This window comes from Furipterus horrens, unplaced genomic scaffold (assembly GCF_987537825.1).
Source record: "Furipterus horrens unplaced genomic scaffold, mFurHor1.1.pri manual_scaffold_1, whole genome shotgun sequence".
NCBI classification, from domain to species: Eukaryota; Metazoa; Chordata; class Mammalia; order Chiroptera; family Furipteridae; genus Furipterus; species Furipterus horrens.
In genome coordinates, this window is record NW_028327171.1 from 18,918,579 (window position 1) to 18,942,610 (window position 24,032).

General features: G+C 37.7%; 1 long non-coding RNA gene across 1 annotated transcript in view; it reads left to right on the top strand.

The window, feature by feature from the left end:
* LOC150020729 (uncharacterized) overlaps nt 1-15,603 on the top strand; it is a 107,442-nt gene extending 91,839 nt beyond the window's left edge. Inside the window, exons 4-6 of the long non-coding RNA XR_016510441.1 lie at nt 8,359-9,121; nt 14,595-14,765; nt 15,283-15,603. This is a non-coding gene — a long non-coding RNA (uncharacterized LOC150020729). The remainder of the gene's footprint in view (nt 1-8,358; nt 9,122-14,594; nt 14,766-15,282) is intronic.
* The last annotated feature ends 8,429 nt before the right edge of the window (nt 15,604-24,032 follow it).

The following is a 24,032-nucleotide window of genomic DNA, read 5'->3' on the forward strand; positions in this document are numbered from 1 at the left end:
CCCGTTAAGGAGAACGGTAAATACAGATGTGGAGTTGGCTTTAAGATGACATAGTGCTTGCACCTTCTCCCCTCCCCTCCAACCGCTCTCACCCAGGGTGACACCACATCCAGTCACATAACAATGACCACACTGACCACACGTCCACGTTGTCTGCCACAGTCTTACTTTGCATCTATTTCCTGACATAATAACTAACAGTGCCCCCTTTGACTCTCCTAAGTGTCCTGATTCGGTTGACAAATTATATATCCACTCTAATTCAAACTCAGTTCATTGAAAACACATTTCTTATGTTTCCTAACTCATTTGATATGAATATTGTGAACGCCCACACATTCACCTTCCAGTTAAAATAGAAAAGAAATTGTTCCCATGTAAGCTGAATGCTCATTTCCTTTTACTGGTTTTTCATGGTGACAGCGATGATGATGTTCATGAACATATTATCAGAACACTTCATGAAAATCAGAAATTAATTTTCTCTATTTGTTCAGTTTTTCACTTTCTAAGTGCTTAAAACTAGTAATAAGCCATGATTATGCATGTTAAATATTATAATTTATATTTCCTACTATATTTTATCTTTAATTTATAACAGTATAAGAGGGACTGAGACAGAGCCTGTTTAAGACACACTTCACAATTTATCAAATGTGAGCAAGAAGATATATATGCTAAATTATGTAAAGGCCAGGAAGAAATGTTTGTGCATAAGGAACAGTTGCATGCTTAGGACAAGAAAGAGAAATGTGATTGTATCTTAAGGGTTTGGTTTACTAAAGCTAAAAAATGATTGTTTTTAGTCTTTGTTAATGTTTACTGAAGCCTAGTTTAGTTATTTTCATAAAGATTTAAAAAAATTTTTGGAATGGAATGGGGGCATGATTGGTTAAGATTAAACCTGGGTGAGCCCAGGCTAAAGCTACCATCTCAGCCCCAGGCTAACTGTAGTCTTTGAAGTTCATAGTGAGTGACCTTGGCAAGACATAATCATCTGGTGCCAGAAAATTCCAGGACATCTTTTTCAATTACAGAGCTAGGTTTTGAATGCTTCTGGGGTGAAATTGCAAAACAGACAGTAGGAGCAGCAGAAGCAATAGTAGCTGAGGGCAGCGTTCATTATCGCTAACTTTGTGCCAGGCACAGGGCTCAGTATTTTATATGTAATCCCCACAACAGTCTTGTGATCGGATCCTATCCTTAACTCCATTTTTTACAAACGAGGAAACCTAGAATTGGGCAGTGGTAAGGCCTGGAAAGGAACTGCCTTCAGTCTGACTCTGGAGTCCAGGCTTTGAAGCAATATGCTAAGCTGCACCTCTAACAATGCAGAGCCATAATGGCTGCCACTCACTGAGAATTTACTACGTGTTGAGTACTTTGAAATTATTTTTGGTTCTCACAGTACTAATAAATACAGTACTTCAGCGTTTGTCAGAAAGAAGCTAAGGCTCAGAGTGCAATTAATTTTCAGTTTGCAAATTACCCCAATTTTAACGGTTTAAAACAACACCAATTTATTCCCCTACAGTTCTGGAGGTCAGAAGTCCTAAAATCAAGGTTATGGCTGGGCTATTTTCCTTTGATGTCTGCCTTTACCATCACAGTTCCATTTCTGACTTTGACTTTCTTGCCTTCCTCTTGTAAGGACCCTTTCATTACAGTGGGACCACCTAAATAATCCAAGATAATCTCTCCACCTCAAGATCCTTAAGTTAATTACACCTACGAAGTACCTTTTGCCATGTAAACTGACATATGTAGTCACAGATCTCTTTGGAGGGGGCTTATTCAACCTGACTTCTCTCAGGTCACAGAGCTGGTAAGGGTTACAGATGAGATTTGAATCTAGATGATTTTAGCCTCCCAAATTCACACTATTTCTGGTGAGGATCCCATCAGCCATTCAAAAAAATATTTATTGAGATTATAAAAAGAGCCAGACACTGTGGTAGGTACTGGAAAAATATGAAATGCTTTAATGAGTTTGAGTCATCTTTGTGCAGGTGCTTTATTAATCTCTGTGTTTTTCAAAAGTGCAGGAGATTAAAGATTAATATGCTTGAATAATTAATAAATAAGATAAAATAACTCCCAGGGTAGGTATTATTAGGCTGCACTTTTTTACATTAAGATATTTCCTTACTTACTTCTCCCTTCCAGAGTTTAATGTCAGGCAAAAGTTTCAGAGAGTGTATGCACTCGTTTTAATATTTGCTCTTTTCCCTCAGCTCTGTTAAATGGGTATCTTTCCTGGACAGATGATAGACGACAGCAAAACATTTCATTTGGTTTGTCTTTTCGATAGTTGTAAGATTTGCTTCCATTGCTCCTAAAATGGCAGCATGAAGCTTGGTGGTCTTTTTTGTATTTTTGAAAGGGCACATATATCTACCTTTACCTGTGGCCTGAAATTCTGCCTGCCAGCTCGGATGGGTTCCAGAAGGCTCTCTAGCTGGGCCATCAGATCCACTGGGTATCTTAGTTTCCCCAGTCTTTTTCTCCTCCTCCTCCTCCTGCTGCTCCTCCTCCTCCTGCTCCTCCTCCTGCTCCTGCTGCTCCTCCTGCTCCTGCTCCTCCTGCTCCTGCTCCTCCTCCTCCTCCTCCTCCTCCTCCTTTCCACGTAGGGCCTAGGCACTGTCCCTACTTACCAGCGAAGTGTTTAAGATTTTGACACAGAAGAGTGGAAATTGAGGACACTGTGCCATACAGAATCCAGTTTCTTTTTTGGCATGGGAAACTTGATTTTTAGGGGCATCAGTGATGCATATTCTGTTTTTTAATGTTTAGTATCAGTGGTTTGTACTTCAGTGTCTGTACACAATGATGTCGTCTGAGATTTCTCCACTGAGGGGATATCCTATTGATTTGGTGCTGTGTTTGCCCGCAGCATCCTCAGGACTGATCCTCGAGCCCTCCCAGAGACTGTGAAAGCCACATTACATATTTTTACGCTTTTTCTTTTGGTAGTTGCTGTCTCCCCCCTCTCTTTCTATCTGAGCTCACTTTCTCTGGCCTCGCTGCCATGTTGCCCTATGGAGAGGATCGTACGTCGAGGAGTAGAGACTCCTGGCCAATAGCTGTATGAGAACTGAGTGAGCTTGAAAGTGAATCCGCCAGCCCCGGTCAAGCCGTCAGATGACTGCAGTTCTGGCTGACATCTTGAGTGTAACTTTGTGAGAGACCTTGTACCAGAATCATCTGACCCACAGACACTAAAATAATAAATGCTTGCTGTTTTAAGACATTAAATTTTTAGGTAATATTTTACACAGCAATAAATAACAAATACAGGCAGATTTAATGAGATGAGAAATTCCAGGGTGATTAAGAAGGCGGTGTTCAGTAATTGCTAACACAGCTGAATTCCCAGGTTTTCTGAACTTCAAGATCTCTGCATGTCATACCTGATTTGTTGCCTGACTGTATCCCCTTTCTGCTGCCTGGATTTGATGCCAGCACCAGGGCAACAGAATCCATGAAGTTGGCTGCATGTGTATGTTTCTCTAGGCCCCTCTCAGGCAGAGCAGCTATGTGTGCTGCACTCTGGTGAGGCAGTCTACCCTGGCGGTGGACAGGAGACCTAGAGAACTTGTGATATGCAAGGAATGCACCCAACATTATAAAAACAAAGGTGTTATTTCATGGTTCTGTGAAGCTAAAGGCACTGAGCATTTGTTTAGGGCATAAAGGATGCAACAGCAATAGACTATCTTGTAAAATAAGCCCTATATCAAGAAATGGAGAGTAGAGCCCTGGTTGGTGTGGCTCAGTGGATTGAATGCTGACCAGGGAACCAAAGGGTTGCTGGTTCGATTCCCAGTCAGGACACATGCCTGGGTTGTGGGCCAGGTCCCTAATTGAGGACAAACGAGAGGCCACCACACACTGGTATTTCTCTCCCTCTCTTTCTCTTATCTCTAAAAATAAATAAACAAAATATTTAAAAAAGGGAAATGGAGAGTGGAGATATGGTCAGATTTATGCGTTGAAAATATCAGTTGATCACACTGATTGGACTCTCTGTTTTTTACACTCTTATTTCTTCCATTCCCCTCCTAGATAGTGCAGAAAACAGATTTCCTCATATGTTGTTTTGGGAGTTTAAATTGTCATTTTTTAGGAGAGCCATTTGCCAGTTCACCGATGACCTCACCTCAGGTCTCTTTTACCTTGAGATGTGTGTAGACTCCAGCACTGCTGAAACAAACTGGTTGTCTTTCTGATCAAATTCCTCCTCCGTTCATTTCTGAGACATTCACCACCAAGTTCTTGTCTGCCTTCTCTGTGGTCTTCCTCTTCAACTCTTTAGGTACAATAATTATAATAATAGTGAAATCAAAGACTAAAGGTTTTGGTATTTTGAGTTTGAGTTAACAAGGAATGCTCACATACAGGTTTGTTAGGAACAGGAAATGGGCCAGTGGACAGTGTGGCAATAAAAGCTTGAGAGTCACCTGCATAGACATGATCTTTGAAGCAAGTTGTGCGTAAGAAGGATAAAAAACAAGCACAGAGAATTGACTTAGGAGACCTTTTCAGGGAGTTGAAAAAAAGCTAAAAAAAAAAAAAAAGATATGTTTTATTTAAGTCACATATTATAATTATAATGAAATATCCATCCTTTACCAGAGCTACTAAAAAAGAATTACAAAAATATCAACTGATTTTCAATTGTACTCCTTACTTCTCCTGACCTTTTTAAGTATAGGAGCTAAATTGCTAATATTGACAGAGAAAAAGAGAACCAGAGATTTGTGCAATGCATCTGCTGGGTAATTGGTCACTGGAAAAAAGTGGTTTATTGTTAATTAACCAGTATTTTAAATGTTTTATTAAGGGTAAGTAGGAGTCAGATATCAATATTGAAAGCTAACTGGTCATTGTTCAAAGATAAAGTAACCAGTGGTAAAATTGAAAACTTTAATTTCCTCATGTAAAAAGAGCACGAGTGATCCTTCTTCCGTAGGAAATCTATCTGCTGTGAAAGTGTAATTTCAACATTCAAGAGGAGAGAAAGCAGCCCTAAATCCCTCTGAAATCAAATTAAGTCAGTGAGTTATATGAGGAAAGGAAAAGGAATCAACAGAACTCATCAGATGTATTGTTTATGCACTGGTTTAGAAAATATAATATGAATGAAATTCTTGTATAAAATCATTTGCTAAATTTTAAGGACATAGCATAAATTTTTCTTTGGAAGAAGAATTAAGAAAACCTTTGTAATGAAGAAAAAATTTTTAATTTTTTCATATTGATCTTTTGTAACTTTATTTGTATTGTTGACACTGTTACAGATGTCCCCATTCCCCCTTCTACCCCTTTGCCCGCCTCCACCTACCCCCTGCCCTTCTTCCCCCTGGCCATCCCCACACTGTTATCTGTGTCTACAGGTGATGTATATATATTCTTTGTCTAATCCCTTCACCTTCTTTCATCCAGTCCTTTCTCCCCACTCCCCTCTGACAGTTGTCAGTCTGTTCCAGGTATCCATGCCTCTGTTTCTATTTTGTCCATCAGTCTATTTTGTTTATTCAGTTCCAAATAAAATCTTTTTGTTTATTCTATTGTAGCAAATGAATGCAAGGAGTTAAATTACTGTAAAAGTCAATCTGGTTGAGAGTTGCAGTGATCTGGCAGCTAAAATAGGCAGAATAATGGCCCTTCAAATATGCCTGTGCCCTAGTGCCTGGAACCTGTGAATATGTTAGCTTACATGGCAAAAGGGACCTTGCAGATGTGGTTAGAAGAACAGACTTTGAAACGGGAAGATTATCCTGGATCACCTGTTTGGATTCAGTCTAATCAGAGGAGTCCATAAAAGTGAAGTGCCTTTCTGGGCTGGGTCACAGAGATGAGCTAGAAGAAGGGAGAGAGTTTTAAAGCTCGGTAAGGACCTACTGTGGCTGGTTTTGAAGATGGAGGATAGGGGTCAAGAGCAAAGAAATGGAGTGTCCTTAGCCAATATCCAGCAAGGAAAATGGGGACTTTAGTCCTAAACCTACAGGGGACAGAGTTTTGCTAACAACCAGAGTGAGCAAGGAAACAGATCCTCTCTTAGAGACTCCAGATAGGAAGAGATAGCATTTGATTTTAGCTGTTCAGACCCATGTCAGAATGATGACCTCCAAATTGTAAGAAAGTACATTTTTGTTGTTGTAAGGCACTAAATTTATAATGATATGTTAGAGCAGCAATGGCAAACTAGTACAGCAACTTTACTTAAAAATATGCATAACTATTAAATAAATGGCCTTAAGTAGACCTCTCAGTCTAGACAAGTTTGTACTAAAGAGCTTGTTAATACCTTTTAGATAGAGCTGGCTTTTAGCTTCCAATTAAAAATAAAATTTAATCTAACTCCTACAATACCTAGCATTGTTTTGAATTACATTCCACTAAGGCAACGTGGAGGTAGTGGGAATGTTTCCAGTAAAACTGACCAGAGCAGCAGCAGAAGTGTTGTCTGGCCAGGAGATGGAGACCAAAATGGAGAGCCATTCTCAAATTCGATCAGACTAGCACCAATATTCCTGAGATATTCGGAAGAGAGGGATTCATGCTATGAGTCCTTTGGGCAGTGCTAGTTTTTATGTCAACTTGGGAAGCTTCAGGCAAGGGTTTATTTAGACTCCAGGGACTCGAAATTCAATTCAAAGACAATGGACTCCTGATGTAGCACCTGGTGCAGACCTGATTAATTCCCAAGGTGGGCAGAGCCAAGCCTGTTTGTGGCAGTCATCATCCGAGGTTTCTGAGGCAGGGCTGAGGATGGGAAATGGGATGGGAATAAAGGGAAACACAACTGAACTTGGGCCTGTAGGTATTAATGGGATCATGTTAACAGCCATTAATTGAATTTTCTTCACCTGTGCCCTCACCTGAATCATGCAGTACTCTCCTGTGGCTGTTTTAACTCTTTGGGTTGAAGAAATGGATCTAATTTGAACAAAAAGAGAGACTCAGTTTGCAGAAACTAGAGTGGTTCACAAAACCTCAGGCTGGGGCGATAGGGTCTTAGAATGTAGATTAAAAAAAGAAGTGAAGGCATGCAGGTATATGTTTTGGGCTCTTTTCTGTTTTTTAATTTTTTAAAAAATTCTACGTTTACTGAATTCTCCTCCCCCTTTTTGCTGCACATTTGGTTCTATCACTTCTCTACTCTGACAGAAGAATTTGGCTTCCAACAACCTCTGAGTTTTATGTGAAATAGGCTCAGCCACCCAGAGAGAAACTGTTTAGTCATTCCAGGTCAAAAGTCTCTGGGGCAAAGGCTGCCAACAGCCAAAGCCAGAACAATGTGAGCAACCAAAACGAAAAACAAACAAACAAACAAACAAAAACATATTGAGATATAACTTGAAGTCCAAAGTAAATATTCATGAATTCATGTTAATATAAATGATTGACTAAATGAATAAATAAGAAAGAAGAGACAAATATGCCATACAGAAAAATTCCAAGTAGTTTACATAGATACTATGTCTTTAAGGAGGTGGAACGTAATTTACCAGTCCTTATGTGTCAGTTTTACATAGTGACTTTCTTCCAGTTATGAGTATGGAATGGGGGGAAAAGAGTGACTTTACCGGGGAGAACCCTGACAAACACTACTTCAGCTAGGCGATCAAGATTAATATCAACAGTGGTAAGTCATGTTGATAGCAAGCACCTTTGATATGATGGGATGAGAATGACAGTTTATCTCTGTGTTCTTTTTCATTGAAACCCTTAAGTCCAGTGTAATCACAAGAAAAATATAAGATGAATTTTAATTGAAGAACATTTTACAAAATACATGATCAGTATTCCTCAAAGCTGTCAAGATAAAAAAACAAACAGAGAAAACCTTAATACAATGTATCAGTATTGACTCATTAACTGCAACGAACATACCATACTGTTGGAAGACAATAATACGGGAAACAGTCTGTTTGGGGTATACAGTCTTCACAACTTTTCTGTAAATATGAATCTGTTCTAAAATTAAAAAAAAAAATTGTTTAAAAAATCCTTGGAGAAGGGACTAATGAACTTATTTTGGCTCAAATATCCACTTGAGCCAATCAACTGAGTCAACAGTGGTGAAGTCAAGTTCCGGACATAGTGATTTATTCTAGCCATAGTCATGTTGGTGTATGTGAGTGTGTTCATGCATGTGTGTGCATGTGTGTGTTTGTAGGGGAGCAGGAATGGCATGAAGAAATCCAAGGTAACAGTGCCAGGCAGATAATTTAATAGATGCCCGTTTAATTTGATTTCCTTTCTTACCCACATACCTTGGGTTGTTATGCTGGAAGTCTGTGGGATTCCCTCCTGATATCACAAGCAGCTCTTTCATTTTTCTCATTCCAGCTGCCCCTTCTCTCTCACTCTAGGTTGATGTCTGTCGCCCCCACCAGGCCAATGCCCCTGGTGTCCTCCATAACATCACTGTCAAGGAAACTGTTCAAGGCACTGACCCTGAGGATACCAAACAATTGCTGGAAAAAATTTAACAGAAACTTTGGAAGGTAAAGGTCAGAAATTGGCCAGAAAGTAGGACAAAACTAGAAAAGATGCATAAACTGGAGACAAAAGAAACACAGTATTCCAGAAAGAAAGAATAAAGAAAATGGAACGAAGCATACTGTCAAAGAAAAATAAGAAGTGATTTCCCGGTGCTGAAACTTGCAATTAAAGACAGCATTGAGTTCCTGGCACAATGAGTGAAGACACATCCCAAGACACATCATTGTGAAAATTCAAATTACTAAGGGTAAAGAGAAGATTCTAAAATTTTCTTGAGAAATAAAAATGTAACCCACAGAAGAATGACAAGTCTGGTATCACATGTTCCATCAACAATATTGAATGTTAGAAGACAGTGAAGACACAGCTTTAAAGTTCTAATGAATAATGTCACAAGACTCATAAAACATTTCCTGCACTGTGGAAAGGGAGGTTATTTGAGGTTGGACTATATCCAAATGAGGAAGAAAATGAAGACAGAAAAAAACCTTGGCATCCTTGAAATAGTGGAGCCAACTTGTCTCTAGAAGAGCAGCAAATGGAAACCCCAAGATTACAGCTATGCTGCACAGCTGGAGATCAGCCAGTCCAACTGAGGCAGCAGCAGGTATGGTGATACAACGGAATACTTATTATTATTTTGTGTCTGTTGGTACTGACATAAAGTCCAGAAATCATTACAATTAGAAAACTAAAGACAAAGGCTGTTAAAAACACATCACAACAATCAATCTACCCCGCTTGGATCTGCAAGAAACCGTATTTACATTCTTATTGACTTTCATCTTTTCCGTTAAGCTACAGATAAAGCATAGAAGAATTAATCATACACAAAATACTATTAATTGAACATTGCCAAAGCTATTATGCAGATGGTAGAAATTGCAGGAGAAAAGAACAGCGTTATGCTGAAATGAAAACTGTGGTCATTAATATCATGTTAAAAAGTGGGAAGAAAAATTATGGATGCGGCATGTTTGGGTTTGCCTTGGTATTTGGCCAAAGTATGCATTTGGTTTACTGTTATAGAATATACTGTCCACAACTGTTGAAATAAAGAAAAGACATGTTAATATTTTCCTAAATATTCAAAGTAGAAATATGACAACTGATTGTAAGCCAGCTCATTATTTATTATAATAAATTAGATTATATTTAAAATTTACAAATCAGGAAATAGAATAAAAGTATATCAATAAAATATGTAAAAGTAAAAATAAAGCAAAAATGATAAAGGGTTAGAATAGTTATTTTTAGAAATAAGTTTGTAGATGGAAAAAGAATCAACAGTATATATGTAGAAATTTAATAAAGTGAAAAAATCTTTAAAAGCGATCAGGAAGTAGCAAAAAAGATGTTTGCTGAGGGTGAAAGAATTATATTAATAGATCTCATTTTAATACATCTCAGAGAGGAAGCTGTGTTTATTGAGAAAGTTCTTTTGATAAATTGCTTAAAGCTGAAATTCTTTTTAGCTTCTAGTAATTGTGCATAATATTTACATTCATCTAGTATTTCACTTCATTTATTTTAATTTAAAAATATTATACAAATAAAATATAATCCTTGTTATCAGCCTTGTCTCAATAAGAAGAGTACACTCAAAATAAGAAATTCAAGGAGGGCTTGATTTTAAAGGAACTATTTACAAAGGTGCAGAAAGGGGACCCATAAGGGATGGTGCATTGATTTGGAGCTTAGTAGCAACCAAGATGTCACCACCCTCTAGCGGTCTAAAGCAACAAGGAGAGTGAATGGTTTCCAGAACTTGGAAGGAGAAGGTTGTGTATAGTGTCACCATGAATGGGGTATTGACTTTGGATGGAGGATATAGCTAGCTTGAGGTGACCTTGCAAAGACAGATTTAGGGGAATAAATACACTGGATTCACTCTTGCCTCCATGAACTCTCTTACTTGGGATTTCCACTGGTAGAAGCCAACTAGAAGGCAGAAAAGCATGGGGATCTTGATATAGGTCAGCTTCTTGGGGACGAGAGATGAGTGGAGAAGGAAAAATGGAGGATTTGGTATAGTTTAACCCTTAGGCATTCATCATTTTTTCTTTTTGTATAGGTGGTAAGCTTGAATTTCTAACACAGGGGAACAAATAAGTTTCTAACAGCTATTTGTCTTGATGGGATAAAATCAACCCAGTCACACTCCTATTGAAACTTAGATTATTCACCATTGATTTTCTCTATATAATGTAATAGGGGGAGGAGAAGAAAAAATAATAATATAAAAAGTCACTGCTATGTTCCCACCTTTATAGATAGTTATTAAGCCCAAGTCACATGAAAATATCGAGATGCCCCAGCAAATTCCTTGGGTTCCAGAAAATCTTTCTTACCCCTAATATGCGCCAGTGACTCCATTTTCCCCAGGTAGTTGCTATCAGTCTCTTTTTCCTAGGTTTTTAATCTTCCTGTGCCTGGTGGTTTTGAGTTAGGAATAATTCGAAGTATTTAAGGGGCAGTTTCTGCTTCCAGCTCTCCCAGAGCCATTCTGCCTTCCCTGATGAAAACATCTTCCTATTGGACTATAGGACTTACAGACACACCAAGCTCATGATCACAAGATGGGAAGTGAAAATATTTCCAATAGTTTATTTGAATGTTTTATAGAATGTATCTAATATATAATAATACTTTGCTTTTAGTGGTTGCTCTAGGTATTAGGATAAACATCCTTAACTTCACAGTCTACTTAGAGGTGATTTGATGCTACTTCACATAACATATGGAAATATTTACAATTGTATGAGTGCATTCACCTCTCCCACTGTACTTTATATGCATTATGTATATTACATCTACATACATTATAAAACCCACAAATCAATGTCATAATTTTGCTGTAAACAGTCATACATATTTTAAAATACTCACATGACATGAATAACCTTTCATATTTACTATTTCTGATTATTTAATTTCTTTCTGAAAATTTGAGTGTACCTCTAGTATATTTTTCCTTTAGTTTGAAGAACTTCCTTTAACATTTTCAGCCTATAATAAGACTGCTGGACTAAAATACTAAGTAAGAATTAGGCAATCTTTGTTTTAGATATTCAGAATTAATTATTTTTTGATCATTCATTGCTTAAATTGAATCTTGTGTTAAAAACAGAGGTAACAAAGTATTTAAAAACTTTAAAAAATGTTAAAAGAAGAAACAGTGTAGTGTAGTACAGATATGCTCACACCGCATCCCTTAGAACACTATGGTGGTCCGTGAGTGTAAGTACCATGGTCCATAAGAAACGTGTAGACAACAAGATTTAGGTTCCAGTATTTTTGTTACTTAATGTCTGTTCACTCTTCAGAGACTTCCCTGGCTGGTTTGGCTCAGTGGATTGAGCGTCGGCCTGCGAGCTAAGTGTCGCTGGTTCGATCTTCCAGTCAGGGCACATCAGAGAAGGAAAACTCTGACTCCAAAAAACCTCCGCTGCCTTGCGGCATACCTCTTCAGGGGAAAGGCTAAGGGAGTAAACCCCGACAGAAAATCCGGAGCCGGAGTCCCTAAGGCGGTTTGACGTTGTAGTCAACACCGGCAACTCCTGCGGCGCACCTGAAGCCAAGCTGTATTGACTCCGTCTTTCCCTTGGATTCTTCAGCTGCGAAGAGAGGGGGGGTCTGCTGCATGGGCAACAGCAGACCCTCCATATCACCCTGCCCAGGCTCTGTAGCTTCAGCTTCACTGGAGAGGACACTCCAGCGTCATCACAAGATGTCGATTCAACACGGGAGGAGACAGATACCGTGTCACTCCCGAGTCGGACTGCACAGCCATTCTCGGCGGTGCAGATAGACTCTTAAGAAGCTACACCATCGTCTCTCGAGACGGACGGCTGCCGACGACTCTTCAGAGAATCGTTTTAGCTTTCTTAATTACATATTTTCTAACTTCTAAAATGATGGAAGTCAAATTTTCAAATAGCTACAGCACTGAGGCAGGATACTCAGGTGAATTAAGCATGTGGTGAAAGCTGGCACAACTCGGTGAGGACTGTGGTACAGTAGAGAACATGTGTCCTGTCCACTGGCATTAGTGGCTACCAGGCGCTAGCCTGTCATTGCTACATGGGAACACCAGCCTAAGATTGCCAAATCTTTCAGTATCAGTGTCTAATTGCCACATGTTAAAATGCAATAAGTAGTTCAAAGGTTTAAAAATACTGTGTGTGCTAAACAACACATCTCTGTAAATCAGATTTATCCTATGGATGAGCAATCTCTAATGCTTGGATTAGTTAATTTGTAACCAATCTTCAAATACTGATATTTTGTAATTCTATAAGACTGGATAAAAATGAAGAATATTAAGCCAGAGCCATCTATTAATAATTTTAGTATATTGTTGCTGCCTAAATAACATACTGTGGAATTTTAATGCAGAAAATAGAAGTCATGTTTTGTTTTTGAATAATTATTAAGATATAGCAACTATGTTCAGTTATGGAGAAAGAAAAAGGTCTTTGAGGACTCTAGTCTAGATATGAGAAAGCTCTTAGGAAACCTGTGAGTAGAGCTTTTATCAAATGTTAATGCACACACGTGGTAGATGGTTGCGGATCAACAGGGTAAAATTCCAGTGGGGTCGTAACTCTGGACTGGATTTATGGGACTCAGCTCAATCACCAAGTGTATTACTAAAAGGATGGTAAAAGCCTATGTGAGGATCTAGCTATCGGTCACATGACCCGATCCAGGGAAGAGATAAAAGCTTATATGGATCTTGTGGAAGCCTGCCAATACTTGTCTCTATAATACATGATAAAACTCTGACAGGAAACTACTCCTGGGAGTTTGGTATTAAATTAGCTCTCCTTTCTGCTGTTTTCAGATATCTAGGAATGGATTTCTATGATGCTGCTAATGTAGAAGCCAAAAGATGAAAGTTCTATTTTAATGTCTCTCCCACACCTTATCTTTTCTATCTCTGCTGGAACATATTTCAGAGCCATGGAAATATTGGTGTGTGATATGCCCCATTCTCTATGCTACAACTTTCTTAGGATAATATCACACATGCATAGATTGAAAAAAGAGCATCTTACTCTTTTTTACAAAATATGTACACAAGTACTTTTGCTTTGGTCAGAGATAATTTTTGTCCTGAGAAATTAGAAGTCAGTCAGCCTGACTTACAGTTAATTTAATTTTAATTATTTAATTTTAATTTTATTTTCCAAATAGCTATCACCATAATTACTTTTGCACAGAAATGTCTTTATTTAAGATAATAATGATCTTTATAATAGAGAAGGTGAAGCTTGGTATGCCCTGGGCAATGGAAGAAGAGGTTAAGAGGGGCATAGGTGGGAAGAAGGACTGAGAGTAGGGCATAAAACTACATTTGCATAATGTGAATCCTCCTTGGGACCTTCCCAAATCTTCAGTAAAATCGACTAAAATCACATGAAAAAATTTTTTAATTTAAAAAATTTTGGTAAAATACATGTAACACAAAATTTACCATCTTTACCATTTGTGAGTGTAGAGTTCAGTGGCATTAAATACATTTACATTATTGGCAGCTATCACCATCATTTGTCTCCAGATTTTTTTCATCTCTTTGTAATGCTTTATTTATTCATTCTTAATTTATTCACAGAATGAATAGTAGTCATAGTAATCTGAATATTCATAGTACATTTGGAATAGATGTTTAGATTTCCACATATGTAGAGAAGGATCCAAGTTTATCCAGATCTTGAGTGGCAGGGGGTACTTTATATGACATCTGGGCTACAAGTCAAAGACGCATTTCTTGGGAGGATATGGAGTTGTCCTGTGGACATCAGTGGAGGCAGATCAGTGGGTTTTGTGGGAACCCTGAGATAGGAGAGAAGTCAGGCAGTAGAGTAGATCCACAGCTGAAACCACACTTTCTACTTTCTGCAGCTGCATTCTGCTATATTCTGCTTTATTTATATGCGTCTTGCTGTATGCCTGCTGTTTCATCAGGAAAAAGTCATGTTTCTATTATGGCTCCTGTAGGCAACTGCAATTCCTGCCTATTCAAGTGCCACCAGCCAACTAATTATAGATTCTGAATCCCAATTTCATGTCCCTAGGAGAGAATCTGATGGCCTGGTTCGTGTCCACTCAGCCTCACCACTGATTTAGCTGTGGCTGGAGTGAAGAGCTCTGGAAAGGCTCATACATGGATCTTTGCTTTCTGTCCTGGAGCTCCTTCGATGCTAATGATGCCCCTGGGAGCTCACGTTGTTCATGTCCACTGGCTTGTAAGTGTCAGGGACTCACCATCCTTGGGAGTTGACATCCACTCAAACAATGAGGAGCGAGAGCTGCCTCATAAATGTTCCTGTCTTTCATCCTTCTAGCATGTTATTCTGAAAGATGTTCTGTGTACTTTTCTGGAAATTCAAGTAGAATCAAGCCCCTTGTGTCCACAGTGATGCTCTCAATAACACAGCCTTGTATTGGCCCTTTCTTCTTCTCTAACTCTTTTCATCCTCTCTGCTCACTGGGATCACTTCCTGGAAAATGCATTTGATTCCCTTCTGAGATCTAAGCCAACCTGCTCACAAGTCTTGTCACAGGCTTTGCTTTTTGGCAGGCCATGCTGAGATAGGCTGGTTTGTGTCAGGTGTTTACCCACTTGGTATAAGTTGAATTGTGTCCCCCAAAAAGATATGTGAAATCCTAACCCAAAGTGCCTCATATGGTGACCTAATTTGGAGATAGAACTGTTGCAGATGTAATTAGTGTTTAATCCAATGTAACTGGTATCCTTTTCAGAAGAGAAGAGACACAAACACAGAGGGAGAGAACACCATGTGATGATGCAGGCAAAGACTGAAGTGCTACAGTTGCAAGCCAAGGAACATCAAGAACCTGGCTAGGAAGAGTCAAGGAATGATTGTCCTTTGTGGGTTTCAGAGAGAGCATTGCCATCTGATATTTTGCTTTCAGACTTAAAGGCACTAGAACTGTGAGACAATACATTTCTGTTGTTTTAAGCCACCTAGTTTGTGGTTCTTTGTTATAGCAGTTCTAAGACACTAATTCATCATTGTGTTAACTTCTGTTGCTGGATATTGAGAACATATGTATGGCCTACTGTCTCGTCGGCAGCCGTCCGTCTCGAGAGACGATGGTGTAGCTTCTTAAGAGTCTATCTGCACCGCCGAGAATGGCTGTGCAGTTCGACTCGGGAGTGACACGGTATCTGTCTCCTCCCGTGTTGAATCGACATCTTGCGATGACGCTGGAGTGTCCTCTCCAGTGAAGCTGAAGCTACAGAGCCTGGGCAGGGTGATATGGAGGGTCTGCTGTTGCCCATGCAGCAGACCCCCCCTCTCTTCGCAGCTGAAGGATCCAAGGGAAAGACGGAGTCAATACAGCTTGGCTTCAGGTGCGCCGCAGGAGTTGCGGGTGTTGACTACAACGTCAAACCGCCTTAGGGACTCCGGCTCCGGATTTTCTGTCGGGGTTTACTCCCTTAGCCTTTCCCCTGAAGAGGTATGCCGCAAGGCAGCGGAGGTTTTTTGGAGTCAGAGTTTTCCTTCTCTGATGTGCCCTGACTGGAAGATCAAACCAGCGACACTTAGCTCGCAGGCCGACGCTCAATCCACTGAGCCAAACCAGCCAAGGGGGAGCCTACTGTCTACTTATCAGGAAACAGGCTATTAGAGAAGTGGATATGGGCATCTTCTTTTATATGGCTACACTGGAAATCATGGGCATCTATAACATATGTAGAAATGTTGATAAATGAAAAAATAAAGTGGAGAATTGATTTAAAAGTCTATTAAAAAAGTAGAGCAAATTTCCTATTAGCACCATATTAGCAATAATGCTGTGCTTTCCTTTGATTTTCCTCCTGGATCTACAACTAGACTACGTTTATCAGTCTAATTAGTCAAGTTATATGACAAAATTCTGACCATAAATCAATTTAACTTAACAAGTTGATAAACATATTTCTGATGTAAGAGATATAGGTCCATATTGATTGGTAAGAAGAAATATGATACAAAAAAGCAATCTGTAATTTAATATAGAGGTTTCTCAATCAGTACAATATCTCATATCTTAACTCTCCTAAAGGCATTTAACTCTCTTCTGACATCCGAACCAACTCATCCTTTATGAACTGTAAAATCAGTCAAAGGCTCAAAGACAAAGGGATGTCTGCGGGGACTCATTGATATTACAAGGTCTGTGGATAAGGACTTCCATGTGCAGGAAGAAACTTAAATTGAATGTTTGTGTCTTCCTAGAATCACACTATTGTTATTTCTCCAAGATTCATCAGCTGTAGATAAAGCAGCAAAAACAATAATTACCTGCTTAATAACTGGGTAGGCCACTCTGTTGGGTACATAAATTATATAGAAACACATTGCCTTTGAGAAGCTTATAATCTCATAAATTCTGCAGTATGGAAAAAAATTAGAGAAAACCAACAATCAATGTGAGTAGAACAAAAGGGTTTGTTTATGATAGTAAAAGAGAAAGTTTGACTAGGATAGCAGTGCTGAAAAGGGAGAGAATTAGTGGGTCTAAGAAATATTTAGGATCTAAAATATATGAGAGTCAATGAAACATTGAGTGAGTTTAAGGTAGGTATTGAAGATGACTGTTAGGATTGGGATTCTGTTAGAAGGACAGATGGTGGTGCCTTCTGCTGTGATGTGGAGCACTAGAATGGGGTTGCATGTGGTTTTGGACTTGTTGAATCTGAGGTATATATTGGTAGGCATTCATATAGGCAGCCTGCAACTCAGCAGACTGGTCTGAAGTGGAGATGGAAATGTAGGGCATTTGATTATGGATAGTTGTTGAAACCACAAGTGTGGATGAATTACATAATGGTCAGAGTGGAGAGTGTAAAGACAAGGCACCCTAGGGATGCTATTGGGGAGTCTACAGGGATTAATGGTTGAGAAGGAAAGAATAATCCTGCAATCAGTTCCTAGATTTGAACAGGTTCATAGATACAGTCCCCTTGCGTAAGTGGGCGGAGGCTGGGCCTCACTGAGAAAAAGTTTGCTATACAACAAAAAGTTTTATACATATTTCTTTGAGTCTTCCTAAGAGAGTCCTGCGACCACTTTTCAGGATGACTGTGCATTGGGGAAGAGTAAATAATTGATTTTTTAGGGATTTCTGAACATTGACTTTGACACTAATTTATGGAGGTGCTAAATGTCATTAGGGATCACCAATCAGAGTTGGGGCTTAATAAAATCAAACGATCAGTGAAGTTAGACTTGTGTTAACTGAACTGGTCAGCTATTTTAGTTCCCAAGGGAGGAGGACCTTCATCAGTGAATACAGCAATGGCTCAGCTGAATTTGAAGCGTCTGCCACTTGACCAATTTGGACTCTTCGGGTCAGTAAATCAATAATGGGGATAAAGAGGAATATTTCTGAAATACAGAAGATCCTCTGAGGTGCCACTTATTACTCCCACATCTTCTGATTAAAGTCAGTGAGAAACTACAACCTAAAACAGGCAGGATGCCAATGATTTAGATCTCTTAGGAATGAAGGTTTGAGTCATCTCTCTAGACAAAGCCATAACCAGCTGAGGAGCTTGCTAAAGGCGAAAAGGCTATGAAATGGGCAGGAGAAGAAGGCAGTTGAAAACACTGACTTTGACCACGTGAACAGTTTGAGAAACAAAGGTTCTAATAAGATGTTTTTTCTTAACTTTGACATGAAAGTGTTACATGTGTATATAAAGCATTATTTTTCTTCCCCAAATATCGGGAAAAATATTGATGCTCAAAAATGGCATGTAAACAGGACAAGGTGTAGATTTTTAAAAAAGCGTAGCTACTTGAGGTATCTTTCATTATACAAGTGAACAGTTAAGGTATCCATTTTTATCAATTAGAAAATGATTAACTTAGTGAGAAGGGTGCAAAAATCAACACTTCTGTGTTCGTTTATGCTCATGAGAACAGAATGTGATGGAGACTTTGCTGCTTTCCTGTCTCCAGTAAAGAGTTTATTCTTTGGAAGGTAAGAAGAATGGAAGGGCAAGTGTGTCCATTCTTCAATGAAGGGAAAAAATAAAAACATTATTATGGGGTATAATATATATATATATATATATATTATAGATATATATACTACATAGAGCTGCTGTATGATTATAGTAACACAGTTTTTTAAAGAAATAAACTCAGAATAACTTTCTTTCTTCTCCTAGTTAGAACTTCCTGTGAGACATTGTTTCAAACAAGACAATTTTGATCAAATGATCTACTTGCTATTTTCTTTTAATTGAAGGAGACAATCATAAAATAGGAAAGAAATGAAAACACTAACTCAAAAATATGTTTACTCCCTGTTCATTGTAGCATTATTTATAATAGTCAAGACATGAAAGTAACCTAAGTGTCCATTGATGGATAAATGAATAAAGAAAATGTAACACACACACACACACACACACACACACACACGAAAAAATAGAAAGAAGTCTTGCCATTTGTGACAATATGGATAGACCTTGAGGGCATTATACAAAGTACTATAAGTCAGACTGAAAAAGGCAAGTACTATATAATCTCATATATGTAGAATCTAAAAATCCAGAACAGGAAAACAAAAAACAAAACTTAGATATACAGAACAGATTAGTGCTTGCCAGAGGTGGGAGAGTGGAGGTTGTGGGTGAAATGGGTGAAAGTGATTAAAAGGTACATACTTCCAAAGATAAAATAAATAAATCCTGGGGATGTAATGTACAGTATGGTGACTATAGTTAATACTACTGTGTTGGATATTTAAAAGTTGCTAAGAGAGTAATTCTCAAAAGTCCTCATCCAAAGGTGAAGAAAAAATCACTGTGTGTGGTGATGGATGTTAACAAGATTTACTGTGGTAATTGTTTCACAATATATACAAATATTGAATCATAGTGTTACATACCCGAAGCTAATATAATGTCAAGTATATGTCAACAAATTAGATTATGGTTAAAAACAAAAACCAAACCAACTTTCCATGTGATCCTAGAAAAGACTATGCAAGGTAGCCCTAATCCAGTGGCTCTCATCTGGAGGTGATTTTGCCTGTCAGGGACATTTGACACTGTATGGAGATAGTTTTGGTTGTCACAATGGGAGTGGTGGAGTGAGGATGGGTTGCTACTGGCATTTGGTGGGTAGAGGCCAGGGATGTTGCTACGTATCCTGCTATGCACGGGCCAGTGCACCACAACACTGATTTTTCTTGGCCAAAATGTATATAGTGCCAAGGTTGAGAAACTATCATAGAGATTGAAACAAAAGTTGTGTAGTTACTGACCTTATAATGTATTACGAAACAATTCTTCAATAATTTTTTTGCATCAGTTATATATTTTAAAATGTGAATTTAATATTTGTTATCATTTAGCTCTTCACCTCTAGGGTGAGAATTTAACTCTTCATTTAAGCATTATTTACTTCCTTCCTAGTTTTCAGTCAGGTGGCAGATAGTTGAGGAGCCTAGATAATAAGCAAGTGTATTTTACCTGTGGTTCCATAAACATTATATTCTGATTTCTGATATTCCAGATATATATACATATATATGTATATATATGGAAATGTACATGAGCATGGCTAATTTTCTTCGTGTTTTGGAATGACTGTTTTCTGCTTATTTGTAAATGCTTTACCTATCTTAACTGTAAAAGGGAGAGTGATGGAATAGGAGATAAAATTAAAAGCTCTTGATATTGTCTAAATAGTAGATGGATGATGACATTTCAGCAGTATCAAGTAAAGGAGGCCAACTAGTAACGGTAGAGCACATATATCCTATTTGAAACCAAACCTTTGAATCATCTGAAGAGCTGACCTGACAAGCTTTTGCTGGTCAAATGCATAGCAACCATTTAACAACAACAAAAATTCTGATCTTTACACTTGACCAGAATGGTAAATAAAATAGAATTGCCTTTAATTTGATAGCTTCAGGACGATTGTAGAGCTCTATGGATATTTTGAAAATAAATTATGATCTCTACTTTTAGAAATTCATGATCAAATTTGTCTTCTCATTTGTAGGGAGTTTGGGGAGGAACCACATCAAGGTAAGAAGGAAAAAAAAAAAAAAGCCTGAACAGAGTCCTTCTGTTTAGGTGAAATCTAATTTCATTAAAACAATGGAATTTAAAATTTGTCTTCAAAGCGGCTGTAGTTACACTTGTTTCCACTAAGGTGTGCTAGATCTCCAAATATTATCCCTGCTGTCCTTGTGTTACCAAACGCACTGCGCTGGGTTCAGCCACGTTTGCTGAGGCTCTCTCAGAGCCTTCTGCCTCACAGGAGGGGTTTGAGCTGGAATGACAATGTACTGCACACGAAGTCAGCCAAAACACAAAAGAGGACAAGAGACCATTCCAAAATTTTAAATGAGAAGGGCAAATAGTAGCACGTTGAGTTGGTGATTTTTACAAACACGCTTGTTTGTATATTGGCTTTGGGTTTGTAGAATAATTTGGATTGAGAAATTCTAGAAAGTTAACCTGACAAAAGGGAGTTTTTCAGGCAATTTTTTCTTCTACTAAAACTCTTTAATGTCCTATTAATATTTATAACAAGTGTTCCAAATGTAAGTTATCTTTGCTTTAATAGCACATAAATCTATCATTATTCACGTTGATTTAAGTCCCTCCTGGTTTCTGAAATCATCTAGTGAAATTTGAAAAACGATTAACACAAAAGAGCAGTTCTAAATAAGTGTTTCAGGCAGGAAGTGGCACAGATTGGAAAACATAACAAAGAATTTTGAGGGTGGAAAGAAAAATCAATTCTTTTTATTTTCAGTACTGAATTTAACTTTTTCCAAGGCTTCAAGTTACCAATCAGAAATTTAGCTATCTTGTTCAAAGCCTTTGGCATAGCTGGTAACTTAATAGTAGACTCTAAAAGATTTGTCAGAGGACTATGCCAACTTTCCCCATAAACCAAGCAGGTTCTACATATAGGGTACTACACGTACACCTTAGTCTGGAAGCATTCTTATATATGCAAAGAATTCTTTTTGGTTATATAATTCTATTTGGAATATGCCTTGGAATGCCTTTCTTTATCTTTCAGTGGTTTCAGTTAAAAAGACAATTTGCACTTTACCTCCAAACCAATGTTATTGTTAGCTTTGGCAACTTGTCTACTTATGCAATTTGGTTCCATAATTTTAATTATATTGACTATTGTGACCAATGACTACTTTAATAATAATTTTAAAATGTTCTAAACTTAAATTAATCTTAAAGCAAATCTCAAATAATATAGCAATGAATCTTAAATTGTTGGTATAATTTATTTGTGTAGGCAAAAAGTACTTCATATTCAGTTAAAGAACCAGGAATCAAATGGTAAGTAACTGTTTAGAGGTTGTTTAAAAATAAAAAAATTTTTGGACTGAACTGAAAGCTTTCTACCAGAATAATATTTCTTCATACATAAAAGCTATAGGTCCATAGTTTATATCATTATAAAATATTGCCTTCCATACCCAGACCAAATTTCATAATATTTAAAAAATATTTTTGGCTATGGTAAGATTGCTTTTGTTTTGATGAATTTTCAAAATAAATGGTAAGAGTGTATGATCATGTATATACACGAGTTTCTGAAAAATTTCATATGAGTATTGGGAAATATGACATGCTTTGTCATTTTACTGCCTTCTCATCTGGTTATTCAGTTAATGAGTTGGACAAATGTAAAAGGACATCTGTACTTTTGTTGAGATATGTTGTTTAAATAATAAATAGTAAAATAATCAGGAAACAACTGAGTACTACAGACTTTTTACAATGTTAAACCAGAAAACCCTTCTATTTATTGGATCTTTTGAGGTGATTTATTGAAACAATTGTCTCCAAAATTATTGCCTGCTGAATAATGGTAATTAATTGCTATTACCTAAACCTTAAATAAGGGAATAAGATTCATTAAATTCATTTGAATACATCAAGAGGTAGAGGGGGGTAGTATGTTTCTCAACATAAAAGTTTAGAGAAATTATTCTTCAACATAATACAAATATAAGTCAATTAGAACTCTGTGCCTGATGTGAACTTCAAATAAAAAAAAATGCTTTCTAAAAACAAAGAGAATGAATGTTGAATACTACTGAGCTAAAAGCTAATGGGGGAAATTAGGACATGCAAAAAGGTATCTAAGCATGCTAATCCCTTTTCAAAAGGCTACAAAGAGCAAAATGACTACCTACAGCATTTAGAAAACCAGCAACCCCTGTTAAATAGGAACCACTACGCAACCTGAGGGTGGATTGATCCAAAATTTAGGAAGGCAAGTCAATGGTACTTGACTTTCATTGAGATACAGCATTTTGTCTGTTTTAATTTAGAGTGAGGGCATTAATTCTGTGTTTTCTAAGAAGTGAGGCCTGTTTGAAATTTAATTAGAAGTGTGGAAACTCCACTATGAATATTTAGACCAGTGAAGGTTCAATATTTAATATGAAAAAAAGCCACCCTGTTTTCTGTTTTGGCAAGAAATGAGGCTAGAGTGTTCCTTCAGAATGCTTCCCCAGAAATATTTAAAATAAATACAACAAATGTGAATTCTGTATGTAATGCTTTTTGAGAAATGTGTAGGTATTAACAGTAAAATCATTTATTATTACTATTTTTTTTTTCGCTTTAGTAAATGAGATAATGTGCAAGCCTCATAGGAATTAGAAAACACTACTCATCTGCACTCAAGAGAAATTTGACTTGGTTCAGTGTCAAGGTCATACTAAGAGACCTACACTACGTAAAGTCATTTTAAGCTTTGGTACAAAGCTGTTTTATCACGGAAATGAGCGATTCCAAACAAGTTCTGGAGCAGGAATGGAGAAGTTTGGTGAGATGGGAGCAGTGGAGCTAAGGGGAAGAAGAGGCGGAGTAGAAGCTTGCAGTCCCCTATGGCGGGTGTCCTGGAAGCCTGAAGCCAAGAGGACTTGAAAGAGGACAGAGGAAAAGAACAGGGACAGATCTTATTTCACAATTTTTTAAGGATCACTCCGAATTAATTTTTCTTCAAGTAGAAGGACTCTATTACACTTATGAAAGCTTAATTATGAAATGAGAAAAGTCAAAAAGGGAAAACTTCCAAACTGCTTACGGGCTGGTGGGATTGGGTGGTGGCGGGAGGGACCAAATCTTGGGAAACAGCAGTCCTGGTATCATGCACATGTCTTTGTTCCCAAGAAAGTGCGGCAGCTTATAAAGGTTCAGGCGCAGAGAAAATATAAATTATAACAGGAGGTCAGGAATGAGATAAATAGAGGGTTAGGATCTGAAATACTCAAAGCAAATTATCTCATCATCCACAAAGAGAAATTTTATCAGTTTCTCAGGAGAAGCAAGTAATTCTCTTTGATTGTGTTCCTAAAGAATTTTATTAACAGTTTATTGCTTTGTATTGTTTTTTTTGTTCTTAATTTTTCTTTTAACTGTAAACAACTAAAGAGAATATATGCTTATTAAATCACTAGTAACCGCAAATTATAAATAATTTTCTTGT